This window comes from Propithecus coquereli, unplaced genomic scaffold (assembly GCF_000956105.1).
Source record: "Propithecus coquereli isolate 6110/MARCELLA unplaced genomic scaffold, Pcoq_1.0 Scaffold676, whole genome shotgun sequence".
In the NCBI taxonomy this organism is placed as follows: domain Eukaryota; kingdom Metazoa; phylum Chordata; class Mammalia; order Primates; family Indriidae; genus Propithecus; species Propithecus coquereli.
In genome coordinates, this window is record NW_012152796.1 from 412,369 (window position 1) to 418,063 (window position 5,695).

The 5,695-nt window shown below is 39.1% G+C and overlaps 1 protein-coding gene and 1 pseudogene across 1 annotated transcript in view; one reads left to right on the plus strand and one right to left on the minus strand.

Moving 5' to 3' along the window:
• The window catches only part of NSD1 (nuclear receptor binding SET domain protein 1), a 182,484-nt gene that overhangs the window by 136,524 nt on the left and 40,265 nt on the right, over positions 1-5,695 (minus strand). The window lies entirely within an intron of this gene.
• LOC105823489 lies at positions 856-4,011 on the plus strand (annotated as a pseudogene).

Here is a 5,695-nt window from a genome sequence, read left to right on the forward strand (position 1 = left end):
AGAATTTGCTATTTAACTCATTCTCTTACATGAGGAGAGTCACATTTGCAGTTTCAAAAGTGGTGTTATGACTTCTATTTAAAAGTTAAGAATGGGCCGGGCGCGGTGGCTCACGCCTGTAATCCTAGCACTTTGGGAGGCTGAGGTGGGAGGATTGCTTGAGCTCAGGAGTTTGAGACCAACCTGAGCAAGAGCGAGACCCTGTCTCTATTTAAAAAAAACAACTGAAGAATGCTTTTCATTTACATTCTTTAAGTTGCTAAAATAGAGGTGATCAGCAAAAGCTATTTAATATAAATTTCAGGGAGGAGGGAGCAATGTGAGTGAGGACAAAATATGTCTTATATTTTTTCCTCATGTGCATTTAGGATTGCCTAATCTCACATTTGGGGTGGACAGTAACCTGTTTTCTAAAAGGTTGCTGTGGATTAATTCTTGAGCTGTGATGACAGCAAAATTGTCCTGCAATAATAATGTCACACTAATCCTCCCCTTAAACATTAGACCTATTTCTTTTATTATAAAATAGAGGAAAATGTGAGATGGAATTTATATACAATGATGGAATGTACATTATTATTTATCTCCTGAGTCAGCGTAAATGGCAAAAAATTAATACATAAATAAACAGTGACTGCCATGACACAGTTACTCACACCTATAATCCCAGCACTTTGAGAAGCTCTGGGGGGAGGATCACTTGAGACTGGAAGTTCAAGACCAGCCAGGGCAACATAGTGAGACTCTGTCTCTACAAAAAAAAAAATTTTTTTTAAACTTCATTTGTAACCTGCAAGGTTCAGCCTACACAAGGCCACTGCTGTATGGAGACACCCAGGTGAAGCCACCATCACCATGTCTGACCAGGAGGCAAAACCTTCAACTGAGTACTTGCAATGATAAGAAGGAAGGAGAACACAGTAAACTCAAAGTCAATGAAAAAGACAGCAGTGAGGTTCACTTCCAAGTGAAAAAGACAACACATTTCAAGAAACTCAGAGAATCATACTGTCAAAGATGGAGTTCCAATGAATTCACTCAGGTTTCTCCTTGAAAGTCAGAGAATTGCTAATAATCATACTCCAAAAGAACAAGGAATGAAGGAAGAAAATGGAATTGAAGTTTATCAGGAACAAATCAGGGGATGGGGGGTCATTCAACAGTTTAGATATTCTTTTTATTTTTTTTCTTTTCTCTTAATCCTTTTTTATTTTTATAAATAGTTCATATGTAATGCGGTGTTTAAAAGGGAATTGAAAACTGGCATCTCATCTCTTTAAAACATCTGGTCATTTCAATTCTAGTGCTCATTACTCATTATCATTTGTTTTCATTTCCTAATTTTTGGTGATCAAGCCTAGTTCCCCCCTTCATATTACCCACTCCTTTTTTAAAATTACATGTATACACAGAGAGGCCATCTTTTGCAGGACTGTACATTTTCAGGCTTGTGATGATAAACAAGACTGACCAATGCAAGTGTTCATAATGACTTTCTAATTGGTCCTGAAGTTCTAGCATATGATTGCTTCACTTCTGAACTATTACTTTCAATAGGAGATAGAAGTTTCTCAGAGAACTGAAATGTGGGAATATGACCTTCCTTAACTTGAACCTACTTTGAAAATTGGAGAGTCTGGACCAAAAGAAGAGGAATATCAGGTTGGAGTCAATGACAGATAAAGTAAGAGTAATGACTAACTCCAAGACGGCTTCACCGAAGAAAAGGCACTTTAAGATTTTTTTTAAAACTTTATCAGAGGCCGGGCGCAGTGGCTCATGCCTGTAATCCTAGCTCTCTGGGAGGCCGAGGCGGGCGGATTGTTTGAGCTCAGGAGTTCGAAACCAGCCTGAGCAACAGCGAGACCCCGTCTCTACTAAAAACAGAAAGAAATTATCTGGACAACTAAAAATATATATGTAGAAAAAATTAGCCGGGCATGGTGGCGCATGCCTGTAGTCTCAGCTACTCAGGAGGTTGAGGCAGGAGGATGGCTTGAGCCCAGGAGTTTGAGGTTGCTGTGAGCTAGGCTGACACCACAGCACTGTAGCCAGGACAACAGAGCCAGACTCTGTCTCAGAAAAAAAAAAAAAAGCAAAACAGGGAGTGCTTAATGGGTACAGGTTTCAGTTTGGGGTATTAAAAAAATATAGAACTAGATAGTAGTGTTGGTTGCGCCATGAATATACACTGTGAATGTTCTTAATGCCACTTAAATGTGAATTTTAAAATGGTTACAGTGGTAAATTCTATTTATTTTCCACAATTTTAGAAAAAGAACAGCAAGAGACACGCATATATGTATATACACTTCATCAGTTTCTTAGAAGAACAGAATAATGGTTCAGACGCAATAGTATCAGAAATTGGCTAAGAATTGCCCAGAACTGATCATCACTAATCCACTGATCTGAGAAAGCCAACAAATCTTGTGTAGAATAAACAGAAATCCACAACTAGACACATCAAAATGACATTTTTTAAAAAATGCAAATCTTACAAAGCAGCTAGAGGAAAAGACAACACATTACCTTCAAAGTAAGGAGATTTCTAATTCCAAACTGCTGACGTCTCACAAGCAACAAAAGGAGTCAAAAGACAGGAAAAATAGTATTTTCAATATGTCTTAAGAAAATACCTGCCAATGTAGAATACTTACCCAGCAAAAATATCTTTTAAGAATGAGAGCTAAAAACTGTTCCAGACAAGCAAAAACTGTGATAGTTAGCCACCAGCAGACCTTCGAATGGAAAATTCTAAAAGATGTGCTTCAGACTAAAGGAAATCATCTCAGGTAAAGGATGCAAAAAACAAAGTAAATACATAGTAAATATGCAGAATGAACATTGTTGAAAACAGTAATGAAGTTTAAAACAAAAATAAGAAAATTATAATTCACAATATCTCATGTCAGTAAAGAGTAACTTAAGTATTCTAAGGCCTACATATTATTAGGAAAGAATAAAGTGTTTTAAAGTATACTGTGAGAGAGGAAAGTAATGGTAATTTTAAGTCTTGATAAGTTAGGAAGGCCCATTGTAATGTCCAGGGCAACCTCTCGATGAAGAGAAACCAAGTGTGTAATTTCCAAATTTGAACAAGGGTGGGGGGAAACAAAAGAAACAATGAATAATTTGTAAATCCAATAGAAAGCAGGATCAGACAAGATCACAGGAGACAAGGGGGGGCGGGGAGTAAAGCAGGAAAGGAGAAAGAAAGAAAAAAAACAAACAAACAAGGCAGCCTTCCCTTTCCAGCTAGGTCCACATTGGCTTCCCTGGCCCCACATGTTAGGTAGGGTTCACTCATGTGAGCTGCTGCTGCAACAGTTGATGAGATTACCCAAGATCTGGTGTATTGAGGTTCTCCATGGCCACAAGGACATCACCATGCCTAAAATCACCAAAGGAAAAAAGGGCAGAGTGGCGGTGGGGGGTGGGAGGAGTTATCCATCCATAATAGCAGAAAAGCAGCTCAAATTATGAGAGGCCAACAAACAAGAAAACAATGAAAAATTGAACAATGAAAAGGCCTTGTGTCTCAACCTTATTGGTAAAAAACTGCAGTGGTTTCAAAAGTCTTCTCAATCCCCAAAAAGTGGGATATTCAAAGAAAGATGCTTGTGAATTAACTGAAAGGTATTTAAATAGATTTGGCTGAAGCAGACTGGGTTACACATAATAGCATCAGACACAGGCAGGGAAGACAGCACCATTCCCAGGAGACAGGCAGTCATTAAGCAGTGGATGGAGCTTGAGTGATAGCAGTGTGAAGGATATGGCCTTGACGTTCCAGATACTGTAAATACGAGTAACCTGAAAACTTTCAGGGCATGGGATTTTGGTCTGAAGAAACTGCCAAACATTAAAATGAAAAAAATGTGTGCTAATGACAAAATTCCCAAGAAATGCAAGAGGAAAACTATTACAACTGTAAACAAAGATTTAGGGGAATCAGAACTAAAAGATGAATCAAGTGACTTGGACGAGGAAATGACTGCAACGGCCTAACTGTTTTCACTTGAATTGAAAATAAATAATTTGAGGCCGGGCGCTGTGGCTCACGCCTGTAATCCTAGCACTCTGGGAGGCCGAGGTGGGCAGATTGTTGGAGCTCAGGAGTTCGAGATCAGCCTGAGCAAGAGGGAGACCCCGTCTCTACCAAAAATAGAAAGAAATTAATCGGACAGCTAAAAATACACAGAAAAAAATTAGTTGGGCACGGTGGCGCGTGCCTGTAGTCCCAGCTACTCAGGAGGCTGAGGCAGGAGGATCACTTGAGCCCAGGAGTTTGAGGTTGCTGTGAGCCAGGATGATGCCACGGCACTCTAGCCCAGGCAACACAGTGAGACTCTGTCTCAAAAAAAAAAAAAAAAAAAAAGAGAGAGGTTATGTTTTAAAAGAATCATTCCAAGTGTTTTTGTTTTTATAAAACAGCCTCAGCCAGGAGGGGAGCAAGCAGGGAGAACTGCTTAGAAGGTTACTGTGATAATAATCCAGATGAGATATAACAGCTAAGAGAAGCAATCTGGGATGAGTAGAGCGGGTGAGAAGTAGGCAGAACCAATGAAATTTGCTGATGGACTGGATATGCACAGTACAGAAAGAGAGAACTCAAGTATCACTCCAAGAGTTTATGCCTTAACTATTGGAAAGCTAGAATTGTCATTTATTAAAAATGGAGAAACCTATGGGAGAAGCAGGTTTTAGGAAGAAACATCCATCCAGAATATGGTTTTCAACAAGTATGAAATTCCAATTTCACAACCTAGTGAAACTGTCCCTCCTGTATATATGATTCTGGAATTCCAGGAAGAGATCCAGGCTGGAGATATAAATTTGGGAGTCATCAGAGTCCAGATAGAAGATCAAGAGAGTGAGTATGGATTCAGAAAGACATCTGAGGACTAAGACCTAGAGCATAAAAATAGGTAACGATCCTTTTTAAACTCTTCTGGAATCACTTGACAAATAGACTCTTCAATTCTTTTCATTTTTTCGGGGGTTTGGAGGTTTGAAAATAACTTTTCACTATTGTCTATGGTCTAATCAATTTTTGTACCACCTCCTGGAGAGCAACATGGCAATACCTTTTGATGCAATATTCATACTCCTAGAATTCCATCCTAAAAAAAACCCAAAAGAATGAAAAAGACTAAGGGTTATAAACACATATTCACTGTATCTTTAACTGTAATAACAAAAGTAGAGATAACTAATTTAAACTACAGGAAGATCACTAAACAAAGAACAATTTGCTGGTCTATTAAGTAGTCACTAAAAATTACTACAGGCTGGGTGCCTGTAATCCCAGCTACTTAGGAGGCTGAGGCTCAAGGATCACTTGAGGTCAGGAGTTCAGGGCTGCAGTGAGCTATGATCATGGTATTGAATTCCAGCCTAGGTGGCAGACTGAGACCCCATATCCTCAAAAAAAAAAAAAAAAAAAAAAAAAAGCTACTATGGGAAGCCAGAAAAATATGTTCTGAAGAAAAAAAAAAACCAAAACCTTTAAAGACGCTATTACCAACCAAAATGAGAAAAGAAATGGGCAAATTGTAATTGTTAAGGTAAAGAACTCTGAAGGGGGGGCTGGGTGCGGTGGCTCACACCTGTAATCCTAGCTCTCTGGGAGGCTGAGGCGGGCGGATTGTTTGAGCTCAGGAGTTCGAAACCAGCCTGAGCAAGAGCGAGA